General features: G+C 37.3%; 1 protein-coding gene across 1 annotated transcript in view; it reads right to left on the reverse strand.

Moving 5' to 3' along the window:
* Positions 1-4,437: 4,437 nt before the first annotated feature.
* The window catches only part of LOC149748488 (protein TASOR 2-like), a 43,623-nt gene continuing 33,095 nt past the window's right edge, over positions 4,438-14,965 (reverse strand). The window contains 1 exon segment of the mRNA XM_089916083.1: positions 4,438-4,581. The gene's annotated coding sequence lies outside the window, so the exon portion shown is untranslated.

The raw sequence follows: 14,965 nt of genomic DNA on the forward strand, positions 1-14,965 counted from the left end.
GCTTACCTTTTAAAAACTATTTGAGATATTCTAAAGGTATGGAAACATTAGAGCTAAGATACAACACATCTGTTCGACAACCAATTTTCTATTTGGGTATGGTAAGTGAAAAGGGATAAGAGTATCACATGTTTGGAAAAGTCTTCGTGAGTCTGTTTTTTCTCCATGCAATCATTCAGTGAAAAGGCCTATAGTAATCTGATTCTCAAGTTATTTTTTGCAAAACATCTCAGTAAGTACTCATATTTAAGAATGTGTGCTGAGGTCTACTACACTGCAGCTGTGTGCCAGGCAGCAGTGCCACAAAGGGAAATACAACGAGGTCCTGCCTTCAAGCAGCTTATTCTGCTGGGCTGTGAATTCCAGGGAGGCGGGGGTTATATGTGTTTTGTTCACCACTGTAGCCACATCACAGCCCACTGCAGCTTAATAGAGAAGTGAGTCTCAAGAGGGGAGAGACTCCTTTAAGTTACGACAGGAGAAGAGGATCCCCACCCGGCAGCAGCAGTGAGAATAAGGAGGAAAGGACACATTTCAGAGATATTCCTGAAGTATCTCTTTTGAAACATAAAAGACAATGGTGAGGACATGGATATAGCAGACAGAGCAATAAACTTGTGGCCAGGAGATTGGGTTCCAGTTCCAGGTTTTTCACTTACTGCTAATAATAACCATGTGACTGAGGAGTATGTCACTTAAGCGGGCAAGGTGGGCATGAGTATAGATACATAAATCACAGGGTTCTCAGGAAGATTTAAAAAGATCCATAAACTTTTAAAACTATAATACACTACAGTAATATAAAGGATTACTTTCATACACAGAACTATCCATTTCTATTTGAGCCCAAAACTATAGAACACACACAGGCAGTAGTGCTATTTTATTATTACCCCCAGTACATGTGATGAAGAAGACTGTGTATTTATAGGAGCAATCCAGCCTCTATCTACTCCACCACCCTGCTGAAGCCAGCCTCTCAAACATCAACAATAAACTCATGTGACTGCAGTAAAGCGCAAAAATGGCCTTAATTTTTAGAGATGTAAGCTGAGGTGTTTGCTTGTAATTCACTTTCACAATTTTCAGAAAAAAAAAAACTTTTTTAAACAAATGAAGAGAATAATGCAAAACATTATCTGTTAAACGTAGGTGATAGGTATATTATACTATGCTCTCTACTTTTTCTATGTTAGCATTTTTCATAATGAAAAGAAGGGGGGGGTTAAAAAGAGTAGGGGAGAAGGAAAAAAAGGTTTTAGGTAAACTGTTACTGGGGTTATGAACTTATCCCCTTTCATGTCCTTTAGAAGAGCTGAATATAAGTTTAAAAAAACATTTGTTTTACACAGAGTTACCATATGAGCCAGCAATTCCACTCCTAGGTATAAACCCAACAGAAATGAAAAAACATGTCCACATAAAGACCTGGACAAGAACGTACATAGTACCATTTTTTTATAATAGCCAAAAAGTAGAAACAACCAAATGTCCATCAAGTGCTGAATGGATAAAGAAAATGCGGTACAGTGGAATATTATTCAGTCAAAAAAGGAATGAAGTATATGCTACAACATGGATGAATCTCAAAAACACTAAGCTAAGTAAAAAAGTTAGTCACAAAAGGTCATATACGATCCCATCTACATGGAATGTCTGGAATAGGCCAACCCATAGGGGCAAAAAGTAGAGTACTGGTTGCTTAGGCTGGTGGGAGTGGGGAGTGACTGATGAAAATGGTCTAAACTTGATTGTGCTGATGGCTGCATATTCATTTTAGTGAATATGCTAAAAAAAAATTGTATACTTTAAACAGGTGAAACGAATGGTATGTGAATGTTATCTCAATAAAGTTGTTATTTAAAAGAAATGGTCAGCAGGAATGTAGCCATGGAGCCCAGTAATCCTTCTCAGTGCTGATCTCCAACTTCTGTAGCATCTGACACTGCTAACACCCCTCCTTACAGCCTTCTGTTCTCTGTGAAACTCCACCTCCTGATTCTTCATCCCCTGGACTGCTCTCAACTCCCTCTTCCTAGCCTTGCCCCGTGGCCCCATCCCTTGCTCCCATAACCACCTGAAAGTTCTGCTCTTGCCATCTTTGCTGCCCCATGTAACAATGTTTTTGGCTTCAGCTAACACCCACCCGCTGCCACCTTGAACCCCAACCTCCAGTTCTAATCCCTTTTCCAACTATTTTTACCACCAGCAGGACAGCTTTCAGAAACACTTATGACCACCTCATTATTTCTCAAATTTAGCTCACTGAAGTAGTAGTGTTCATTTAGGTGTAAGCTCCAAGCTAAGCACTTGACACAGTCTCATGTAATCCTCACAGCAAATCTAGATGGTAGTTTCATCTATTTTACAGATGAGGAAAGTGAAGCTTAAAGAAATTAGTGCTAATCCACATTCTTGACAGTAAGATTACCTTTCTCTTTTAACTCAACAGCTTCCCTACAATTTCCTCTCCTCCGTGTCTCTCTTCTACTGACAATATCAGTGCAGTGTAAGTTACCTTACATTTGATTCTTTGTTACTCCTCACATTCCACAGTTGCCAAGGTGCGTCAGTTCCCTCTATTATGTGTTCCTACTGCCATTATGATAATTCAGAAGAAATCCTCACTAGCCCCAGATGACTGCACTAAACTCTTGGCACTGAAAGATACCTTCAGTACCTTTTCTAGTCCAACCATCCTTTTAAAAAAGATAACTCCTATTAGAAAACCTTAAGTCTTAGACTCAAAGCTCATTTATATGTTTAAAGGTCTGCTTCCAAAGATCACTATTTATCATCAATGAAACTAGCATTTAACATAGGTATCTTATGTAACTAACTAAACCCCACTTCACCTTGTAAAAGAGATTCCTTTTCCTTACAGACGTACCTTTCCCTGGGTCACCCAGAGTGCTGATAGCACTGCTGCCAACACAGAGTCCACGCTGACATACCAACTTTGCCTTAAACAAAAGATCGTACTTTGCTTATCATATCGTTCTTGGGAGGGTCCATGAAATAACTCTATAATCTATATACAGACTTTCAATACAGAATCTGTACGTTGTATGCATTCATGGCACAAAGCAAGCTTACGTAAGGCAATTGTGTTTTAGTTAATATTAACAGTTCAAACTTTTTCGTGAAATTTTATTATTTCTGTTAACAAAAATGTCACCGGCAAAACCAAATTAAACAAGCTCACAGATAAGTCCTCTCCTGAAGATTTCTTTTTCAATTACAGCTTGGGAATCACTAAATTTGAAAATGTCTCCTCCGCAAATGCTTTTTTTTTTTTTTTTTTTTTTTTAGTATGAATCCATAACATATCTTATTTGGAAGTTAAACAAACTCTCTAGTATTACTATATAATCCATAAGTTATATGGTAATGTTAATTATTCTTTAGCAAATCTATCCCTGTTCTTTAAAAATCATGACCTCAACCGAAATACTACCTTGGAATTACTTTAAGTTGGATTATAGATCTCTAGCATTGCTGAACTGTATCTAGAAGCCACACACATCTCTGGAGACATACCTGCACACAGTAGTCTCCTTCTCCACAATTTAGGTACAACCAACAATATGGATGTTCAATTTTCAAAATAAGGCATGAAACAATTCCAAGTAACTAGAATGCTGAACGTGTTCATCTTGTCCCCAAAATCATGTAATTTAAACTTGAAAAACCTCCACAAGAAATAGAAAATATCTATCTAAACAATGATCGAGAATAGAAAATATCCATTCACTCCATTAAAAGTCATTATTAATACTTAAGGAATCTGTATTAATCAAAATCTCACCACGAGCTTACAAATGTATTCAAGATAAAACTAAAGAAAACCTATGGAAAGTTGTAGAAATCCAATCTCTTTCATGACAAGCTTTCACTGTCATTTACATTGCCACCAAACTAACAAAAAAGACTGATGAACTGGTAATCTTACAAACTTTATAGACCTAAAATACCAATATTTAACTTTAATGATATAATTAATTTTGTACATTAACATCACAAAATTACTTTTCTACGATCGAATTCCCTTACCTGATTTTCAGTTTCAAACAGAAGAAACCCGTAAGTTTCTTGAAGTTCTTCGTGAGTACAGTTACTTGCTTTTTTTTCTTGGTAAAGAGTTTTGTACCGTATAAGGAGAGAATAATCAAATGTTATAAACATGTTATTTTGCCTTGAAAATTAACTTTTAAAAATGCATCATCTGAATTCCTCCTGCTAAAAGACTAATGAAATTTATTATTTTTCTATTCCCTAGAATATATTATAATTACCTTTCAAGTGACTATTTCCAAGGATCTTTTATTTCAGCTGAAATGGGATAGCTAAAAAGAACTAGGCTTATATATCAAAAATAATGGGTCTCTTTCTTTAAAACTAAAATAAAGCAGACACAGTGTGTACCAAGCACCTCACCTCATTTAAGAAAATGTCATTTTTCACCAGTCACTTGACTGTACTGAAAACCATGCTCAGATGCAGAGTCCAAGTAAGAAGTATGGAGAATTGAAACTGCCCTCTGGAAGAGAGAGTCTGAACTCAAGGACACTGTCTCAAAAACTGCAAAACACAAACAAAAATAATGCAACTGTTTAAGATAACCAAAGGATGGGGAAAAGTGGCACACTAAATATCACTGAATACTGATACAGGAAATATATCATCTATGATAATAGGAAATAATCATCTATTTCCTTCCTGTATAATTAAGACATTTACAATGTGTTTTGGCTACCATATCTGGACTATCTTAAAAGATCTCACATGTGAAAATAACCTAAATGGATTATAACTGAGGGTGAATGACTTTTAATGCAAGAATAAATCCCTTTTGGTTTCAAGCTGGGCGCTGTAGCCACACTGGGTAAAAGCAGATGCAACTGTAGTGTCAAGTTGGTGGTCAGCAACTGCTTAGACCAATGCTTCTCATTCTTAAATTTTTTTAAACCTAAGCCACATTTTGATAAACTTACCCTTCCTGTCTTCTCACCAAATCCCCAAGGAAGTCTGTTAGGTCCCTTGGAAGGAGCCTACTACTGCACACTCAGCAAACACATTAGAAATCATGTTTCTTTGGGGCTTCCTCACCAGCCTGTACATGTCTATTAAAATTTACTTCTTATGGGCTGTATTATAAAATCATCATTTTACAAAAATAAAACTTTATTACTTTTCTTGAAAGTGCTTTCTTCAAACCATACCCATGTGTTATCCCAAAGATGCTGGTATACCCCTCCCATGAGAGGCATGCTTCCTAATTGAGAACTACTGACTCAATCCAGTAATTCTCTCGATTGAGCCCTTGTGTCTTTTGATTTTACCAGTCCTCACTTAGCAAGAACTGAGCCTAATGAGTTCTCATAACATTGAACTATTTGATTTGTTTACTCCTTTCTATTTACATCCTCTCTATTCTCTTTAACAAGGTTGGGGGGGCGGATACACACTGATTATTTGTAAATAATAGAGAGAATAATTTATGTAAGACTGGAAGTTTGGGCCTTACAGTATAAATAAGTACATTAATCTGGCTTCCTACTTATACCAGGACTCTGCCAATTACACTAGAGTTCAAAAGTTAAAGAAAACATAAGCTTTTTAATTAAAATTAATTTATGAACAACAGATTAAAAAACCCTAGACTATTACAGAAATCAAAACAAACATTTCAGTAAAATTCATTTGGACTAAACTGTCCTAATGCTTCAATTCCCAAGGTAATTTAAAAATGATTTTGATAATAATACTTCATCGTATCAAAAATAAAAGATTATAAATAGCAAGGAAAGAAAGAAAAGAGGATGAAACACTTAAGAATATTCTGAAGTTGGCACATCTGATCTATATCGATTGTATCTGACTTTGATTTTTCCTCAGTTTCACCTTCTCTCTTTCAATATCGGTATACCAGTGCTGTGAAAAATATGGATATTCTAAAGAGATTCAAACAGCAAAACACCAGTGATAACAATTTAAAAATTATGGCTTTCTTTAGCTACTTCCTCAAAACAAACTGGGAAGCCTATGCACTTGCAAACTCCTTTTACAAATAATCTGTACAGCTAGCTCAAATGCAAATCAGGATTCCTTTAAAAATTATAATTTTGGAAACCTAGTATTTAAATTTTTTAAAAGGCAATATAATATTTAAAGAATCTAATTATACTATGAGGCTCAATATTTGTGAAAGATGTTGCTTACAAGTGAAAGAAATAAAAGTTGTCATAGCTTTGGAAATGACCAATCTATGATTATCAACTTCCCTAAATTCTGCAAGATGTTAATAGATTATAAGTTTCACAAGTACTGAATACTACATATATCCCCAATTTTGAGCGTCAACGCACAATAATAAACTGAAAACTGTGAGAAATAATGCAATTTAAAAGACCCCATCTAATACAATGTGGGGAGTACTGCTCCCAATAAAGCTAGGACTAATGGTAATGATTTAAAATAAACAAGGAGGAACAAGTAAGAAATGACTTATTTTGTACTTTTATACTGTAACTTCTAAAACCATTTATTTATGGTTAAAAATGCTTCCTTTTTATGTCAGCACTCTCCAAATAGCCATATGTTAGAAAAGTAATAATTTTACAGTTGGCAGAAGGAAAAGCATATCAAAAGAGAAGTTAATGGAAAACCACAGTAAACCCTGAATCTTTCATGACTTCATAATAAATGACCTCAATTATACTCTCAAGAAAGCACAAGTTTCCTGCTCTATAATTAAGGACATAATGAGAATTTTACTGATAAATCATTTGACGTTGTCTCTTCCCACACAATGCGCTTTCATTTAACCGCCTAAAACAAGCGTACAAAACGAGGAGCATTAAATAAATGGATAGTTTCATTTTTTGCTGAGCAATGCACATGCTCTAGTTTAACATTCAAGATGATCAGAATATTAAGAGAAAGAAGAGGGGGCTATTCCACACAGAAATCTAAAGCAACATCTAAGAAGGTAACTTGAAAAGTACCTGTCTGTAAAGCATAAAGAGTGTCCCTTACGGTTTAAGTGATCAACAAAGAGCACATGGAAAAAACTGAAGTTGAATCAAAATGGCTCTGAAAACTGAGTTAATATTCCTTCCTGTAGCACCTGGCTTCGGGCACGTTTCTCTGCCATTTGTGGATTGGATCTTAAAAGTCAGGTCAAGCTTGGGTTTCCCTGGTGGCACAGTGGTTGAGAGTCCGCCTGCCGATGCAGGGGACACGGGTTCGTGTCCCGGTCCGGGAAGATCCCACATGCCGCGGAGCGGCTGGGCCCGTGAGCCATGGCCGCTGAGCCTGTGCGTCCGGAGCCTGTGCTCCGCAATGGGAGAGGCCACAACAGTGAGAGGCCTGCGTACTGCAAAAAAAAAAAAAAGTTAGGTCAAGCTTGACACAACAAGTTGGATTCTGCTCAAAGCGCCCTGCATCAATGTCCCCCATCTCAAAATCCATGACAGGGATACTGAGTGTCTGATTTCGGGACACTTTTTTCTCTCTTTATAACTTCTAATAAGAGAGATAAAAAAATTATAAACCAGCTTCTGATGCTATACCACAGGTATCTATTTTCCATTCTATAAGCATCTGGTCTGAAAGCAAATAATGAGATGAACAAACGTCAACAACTTAGGTGTCACAGTAATCTAACAGAATCTAGCCACTTCTCCATCTCCCCCAGACTTACATGACCACAACTCCTGTTTGTGAACTAAGCAATAGCACTTATCAAAGACAGAAACACTAAGAACCCAACAATATGTGCCATTAAAGGCCCTTATTAGTAGAAGGCAACCTACACCTTTTAATACTCTCCATGCCTATATACTGTATCTCCTCTAAGTAGGTCATTTGACAGTTGTTGAAGGAACAGCCCATTCTTTAATCACCTAATCCTAAAATGTACTACCCTTACCTTTAAGATATCAAAGGACTGCCAGTTTAAGATATATACAGCTTTTTTAGAACACAATTTGGCAGAAAGTAACAAAAACTTAAATGGGCATACCAAATAACCATTCCATTTCTGGGAATCTATTCCTCAGAAATATTAGCATAAGTGCAGGGGTTATATGTCCAAGGGTGTTCCATGCACCAACACCTATAACAGCAAAAACACTGGAGACAGCCTAAATTGCCATCAATAGGGAAACACCTTGCACTCACTAAATAAAAACAAAGTAAATCTGTATATACTGACGTACAAAGATATCTATTGTATACTACTGAGTGAATAATATGTATTATCTGTCATTTTGGTAAAAAAAAAAAAAACCATAAAAAATTATGTGTTTGGAAGTATACAGAAAAAGATGTAGAAAAGATGGGAAATCCAACCGTTAACAGTATATACACCAATGGTGATTGGGGAGTGGACAAAAAGGAGAACTTATACTTTTGCCTTATATATATCACTACAATTTAGATTTTTCTTACATAAGCATGTATTACTTCTACTATTTAAAATATCTCAATTTAAAATCAAGTAAAATAAATCATAATTTCAAAGAAATACAGATAGAGGAGTGTGACAATTTCTCTTGAACACACACACCTTTTCTGATGCAATTTGCAAACTTAATCACCTATCAATTTTGGACTAATAATTATAAGAAATCTGTAGCTACTGGAAGTTAGAATTTTTAAAAAAGTCCTTTCATTTTACATGATCTAAATTAAAATCTAAAAAACTGTACTGTGCAGCTTTGGATTCATTAGTAATAGCTTATAGCATTTAGTTTAATACCCACTCTTCTCTGATATGAACCTTGTCTCGGTCTTCTCTCACAGGGAATGGAGCTGGGAGGGTGGTCTTAATTCATTTGCACCAAGTATACCCCCGGACTTCTTGACATAGTCCTGTTCTCTGCTAATGTCATAAATGCTAAAATGAAAAAAGAAAAAATTAAATCATAAAGTGAATAGTTCTATTTCAGGCATATCTACTATATAAATAAATGTTTACTGAGCATCTAGTTTGCATTAGGTACAATTTTGTAATGTTTCCCTTCTTTGTCAAGTCTCCAGAGCTAAAGGCTAAATTTGCTGTATAAGAAGTAGTAACACACATAAATTGAAGTGGTTTTCCCCCAATTCTTTAATTTCTAAAGAAAATTTTCTTCGCAGAGATAAACAGGAATCAATTTTGCCTCATTGAAAAAAACCTTTCAAAATGCACAGATTATAGAACCACACCCATGTTCTACTGGCTGGAAATAATAAAATCAAATAGAACACAAATAAAACCTCTCCCCACCCCTAAATAAGTAATATTTGATTCACCCTTCATTAAACAAAACTATTAGTGATGACTATTATGTGCCTAGTACTATGCTATACCCTGCATTTTATCAAGACAAACGAGAAAAAGTCTCTATGATGAAAGTGTCCCGGTGGCCTGGAGATCTTAGAATGCGCTCACAAAATACTCCTAGAGTGAGTGTGTGACCTTTGGAAAGCAAGGGCTGTATCTCCTGGTGACAGTGGTCTCAAAGAGGAAAGCAGAGCTGGAAGTAAAGACCCTCCCAAACCAGATTACACTTGCAACTTAGAAAAGGAGTAGCAACAAAGGCACCATATTTTTAAAAACAATCCTCAGCTTCAGGAGCAGAGGAGGGAACCCTTAAGCCTGAAAACTGCTCTGTTGCATCCGTACACTGGGCTCAAACACATCTTCAGAGCTAGAATAAGATGAAGGCAGGGAGAGGGCATCTTTTCCTTTGTCCTCGGTGAGAAAGCTTTCCCAGAATTCTCTCTGCAGGCACCCCATTCTCAACTCATTGGCCAGAGCTGAGTCACACGTTTATTCCTAAAACAATCACTAACCAAAGAGAGTGGAATTACCATAATGAGCTTAGAGTAACTAAGAGTCACACAGCCCCCCACTCTCACCCGCCCAAGCTGCTCCTGAAGCATGGGATCACCCCAAAAGCTAGACAAAATTGTGGTTTGGGGGAAGGGAAGAAAAAGGGAGGTGATTACTGGGAAGGCAGTCAACAACATTATCACACTAAGGTCTCAACAAGTTAGTGGTAGGTCTGCACTAGAATCCTGGTCTCCTGAATCCCAATTTAATTCTCCCCTCTTGACATAATGAACGATATAACCAATATTGCTACTTTTTCTAAAGAATCTTAAATATATTCACACAGTTCTACCTCAAATCCTTTTTGAAAAAAGGTGTACTATTATAAAACTATACATGCTATTTTTTGTAAAGTATACTGAATTTCTCAAATAATGAACTGCTTGCAGTTCCTCATGTGTATCGTGTTTCCACCTCTGCATTTGCTATTTCTATTGCCCTGAAAATGTATACACTAGTGCCCTTTTTTGGCTTATCATTTGAATACTTACTTAGATTTCAGGTATCAGTACCTCTCTGAAACCTTTCATGACATATCCCATCTCAATGACACTGGCTGTTGGTATCACTGGCTACCCACTGTATCATGTTCCAGATTCTCCCACATATCTATAGTACTGATTTCGTTATAGATTTTTCTTCCTGCCACTGGATTAGATGAAAAACTTTCTTGACTGGACCTTTATTTTCTAAATACTTTCTCACTCTTTTTGTCTAATTGTTGTGGCTATTCTATTTTTTAGGAGAGTTCTTCAGCTTTATTATCTAATCCTTTCTTGCTTCCTGAATAATTTCTCTCCCTTTTTTAAAAAAAGAATCTCTTCTTTTACGTAAGTTGTATTTTCTCTTTTCTTTTTAAAGATACCACAGTTTACAGATACTTCTATTTCTATTCCACCCATATTCCTGCCCTGAGAAGTACTTGGTACCTCTAAATCCTGAGCCTTTTCCAGATTCTGTGGAGGGAATCGGCTTGCTTCTCTTGTTGGCTTACCTCTCTTCAGCCTTCAGCATTCTCTAATCCACTAAATCATTTAGTAATTGACCACCTTCTTTTGTAGTTTCCCAAATGCTGATTTCATTTATCTTCTCCTTTCTCACTCTCTTGATCTTTGTGGATTTATATCTTTACTCTGTCACTATAATCTTAGTGGAATTTCCAGAGGAGTGTACAACTGGAGGTGTCACAGACATAACTGAAGTGTCTACTTAATGTAAGTCTTAATTTCTTCAATCAAAAAATGTGCAATATACCACCTACCATGGTAGCTACTATCACCATTATTTTTATTTTAACTTTTATAATTATGAAGACCTCACTTTATTTACTTATGTATTTATCACAGAACTAATTACATATCAAATCTTCAACAAATATTAATTTTAAAAGAATTAATTTTTAGTGTGTATTAACGCAATAACCATTTACTCAAATACATGAACAGAACAGTCAAAGTAGATCTTCAACGATTTCTTTCAGAGTATTTATCATGGTTTATAATTACATAATCATAATTATTTCACTAATGTCTATTTACCTAATAAACCAAGCCTTATGAGGACAGGAATCATGTCTGTTTTGTCTACTTGTGATTACCCAGCATCAGCCCAATGCCTGGCACGCAGTGAATGTTCAGTAAATATGTATTTGATAATTAAAGGAAAGAATAATACTTATGCAATTTAATCTGTTCCAAAACTCAGAAAAAGAGCTTCCCGATTCTTTTTATAAAGCAGTCAAATGCTAACACCAAAATCTGACAAAGAAAATACTAAGAAAGGAAACTATAGATCTCACGAATATTGATACTAAAATCCTAAAATATATGTATTGGCAAAGGGAATCCATCAGGACACTAACATAATAACAGAAGTCAATTAAGGTACATTTTAGGAATGTATGAATTGGTTCAATAAATAGGAAATCCATAAATTTAACTAACCACATTAACAGGTCAAAGTTATCATGAGGGGCTGCTGGAACATGGGATGAGGCAGGAGAGCCACATGTCAGACTGTCCAAAGGAAGTTACTATATACTTCTTTCCAAACAGATGACTTAGATAAGTTTTTGTTGCTGCACAGTATTTTTTTCATTTCTGTAGTATTATTTTGGCCATACTTAATCTACAAAACAAATTGATGCTTCCAAATAAAAGAAAGCTGTTCATTTAATGTAACACAGAAAAAATCCTACCATAAGTTGTTTAGGGGAAAGAAAAGCTGATAACAAAGGAGAAGTATGTATATATATACACAAAGTCTTAAGAACATATACTATGATTTAAACAATGGTCATCATCTGTATAATGCTTATCTGATGTTTTTCTTGTTTATTTGATTATGCGCCCACCACTAGATTATTAGCTTCATGAATACAGGAATTTATCCTTTTCCGTGCTGTACCCCAGTGCCCAGAACAGTGCCTGGTACACAGTAAGGTTTCAATAAACATTTCATGTATTGAATGAATCAATCCATATTCCAAATCACTTCACTTCTCTACTTAAACCCTTCGCGGCTTCTCGTTGCCCCCAGAATACAACACACACTCCCTGCCATGGCCCTGTGAAATCTGACCCCTGCTTGCTTCCTCCACCTCACCTGATCCTCCCTCCTCTGGCTTACTACTACGGTCCAGCTACCCTGGTCTTTCCATTCAAGCTCTTTGCTCGTTTCAGGCCTTTGCACTTGCTGTTATTTCTGACTGAAACGCTCGCTCTCCTGTTTTGCCCTCGGCTTAGCTCCCTCTCTTCTTTGAGTGAAATCTCAAGTTATTCCCTCAGATAAACCTCCTCTGATCACCCCACCTAAAGTAGGTGTTTTCTTTAAATCACTCATTACAACATACAGCTATTTTGTCAATTTACTTTTGGGTGTGTGTGTGTGTCCATCTTCCCCAGCAGAATGTAAGGTCCACAGAGGCAGATACTCTTTGTCTTGCTCACAAAGACCTTCAGTACCCAGCAGAGCTCCTAGCACCACAGTACTCAACGCTCTACCAAGTTATCTTTGGGTAGGTCAAGTACAGGTAGTTCCTGTTTCATTCTTTTTACAGCTTTACGTATTATCTGAAATTTTACGTAAGCATAAATATAATCTGGGGAACTAAAGCTATTTTCATTTTGGAAAAAAAGATCTTCCATGGCCCTAAGTAGTAGCAAGTTAGTTTTTAAAATGAACACAAAGTAAATGAATGGAAATAGCATTTCCCATAAGCCAAAACAGTAAGAGACCCATAAGATAAAGCTTCTCTATTAAAAAATAGAAAATACTACAGAATGAGAAATGTATGATTTTTATAACAATTTTTAAGTTCTTAAAAATTTTTAAACTTTAAAAATTTCTTAAATTAAAAAAAGTCTACCATGTACAAAAGTTTAAATGTTTTCTAATGTCAAGATAATCACCCACAGAAAGAATAAAAACCAAGATACCCTTGCTATTATTTGAAGTGCAAAAGTCCATTTGGAATCACTGCTTTACAATTCAAAAGATTTCCTAAAATACTGTAAGTCTACACACACAGAAGAGTTGTAAAGAGTGATGCCATCTCTCTGGCAGTTCGGCAAGGGTTTCTCCACTCCACGCTCGCAGAATCCCATGAGTCAGGAGGCAAAGGCGCTCCGTAAACCCTTAAGTACATACAACCGTTTGTTCACCACCTACCTCGGCGGCCCCACCAAAGCTTCACTCCCCAAAGCCCCCTGAAGGTGGGACACCTAGTCCGTCCCTTCTCCCAGTCTCCTCGTCACCCAGTTGTCTGGCAGGCAGCTCACCGGCCAGGCGGGAGGCCCCAGACGCAGGTGTCTCCAGGAGCCCCTGGCTGGGTGGGGGTTAGGGCCGGCCCCTCCTCCTCACCTCATGGCGTGTGGCGGAGGGGGCTGTCCCTCTGCCCAGCTGGCCCCTCCGGCCCCCTCCTGCCAGCGAAAGCCAGTGTGGCGGGGGCGGCGCGGGCTGTGCCTTTAAAAGTCAACGAGGGCGGGTGGCGAACCGCGAGCCGCGCACGCGCGCACAGCCAGGCTACCTGGCCGTGCGCCGGCTCGGGGAGCCGCAGTCTGGTCCGAGGGCTGGACAAGCAGAGTGTCCTCAGTTCCCTGTTTCTGACGTCTCCCAATACTCTTAGGTGGACAGTTTTATTGTTATTTTACAACGATCGCTCCAAGCTTCAATTCCCTCGAAGGTCTTGCCTGCAGGTTATTCAGTAACCATTCTGGATTGCAAATCCTAGACCTAAACCGAAATCCATGTCTTTTCACCACAGTGACCCCAAGTTATTCTAACTCACCGCTGCTATAAAGCTTTCCCATTATTGTCTAGTAAACTCGCTGATTATAGTTTCATGGGGCTTTGCTGTGTAATTTACAAAAATAAAAGGTCTACTGAATATGGTTTTGGATACTCCATATATGCCCAGGAGATGCTGATACCAGCACCCAGGGTTGGGATGGGGTGCTTGTCCCTCCCACTAAGCCACACAGCCCTAACAAAACTCATGAAAAATAAAGTTGGAGTGTGTGTCTGCGTGTGTGCGTGTGTGCGTGTGTGTGTGTGTGTGTGTGTGTGTGTGTGTGGTGTTTGGCCTGATCTAAGGACGTCTTTCCTTTTGGCTTATGTTTTAACCAAGTAATCTAAGACATCCATATGCATTTCCTGGACCGTATCTGCACTTGCTAGCGGAAAACTAATCAGGAGCTCCTAGAGAATCATTGCCGCTATGGTATTGTACAAATAGAAAACATACAGGAAGACCTTAACTCACAAAGGAAATTACTTAAATTCATAAAGAATCACGTAGATTAATTACTATTGAAAATAGCAAAATCACTTTGCATATTTAACATATGCAATGGGAGAGCAACTGCCTTCTTCTTAAAAACTTTAAAAAATTATTTCCATTGCTAGGGGGAAAATTGGCTGCGGGTGGTAGTGGTGTGATGAATTGGGAGATTGGGATTGACATGTATACACTAATATGTATAAAATGGATAACTAATAAGAACCTGCTATATAAAATATAAAGAAAATTCAAAAGTAAAAAAAAAATTATTTCCATTGCTAAAAATCCCTTTGTACTATGAT

This window comes from Delphinapterus leucas, chromosome 8 (genome assembly GCF_059928025.1).
Source record: "Delphinapterus leucas isolate spDelLeu-1000000601 "Yukka" chromosome 8, BTC_Dleu_Yukka2, whole genome shotgun sequence".
NCBI lineage: Eukaryota > Metazoa > Chordata > Mammalia > Artiodactyla > Monodontidae > Delphinapterus > Delphinapterus leucas.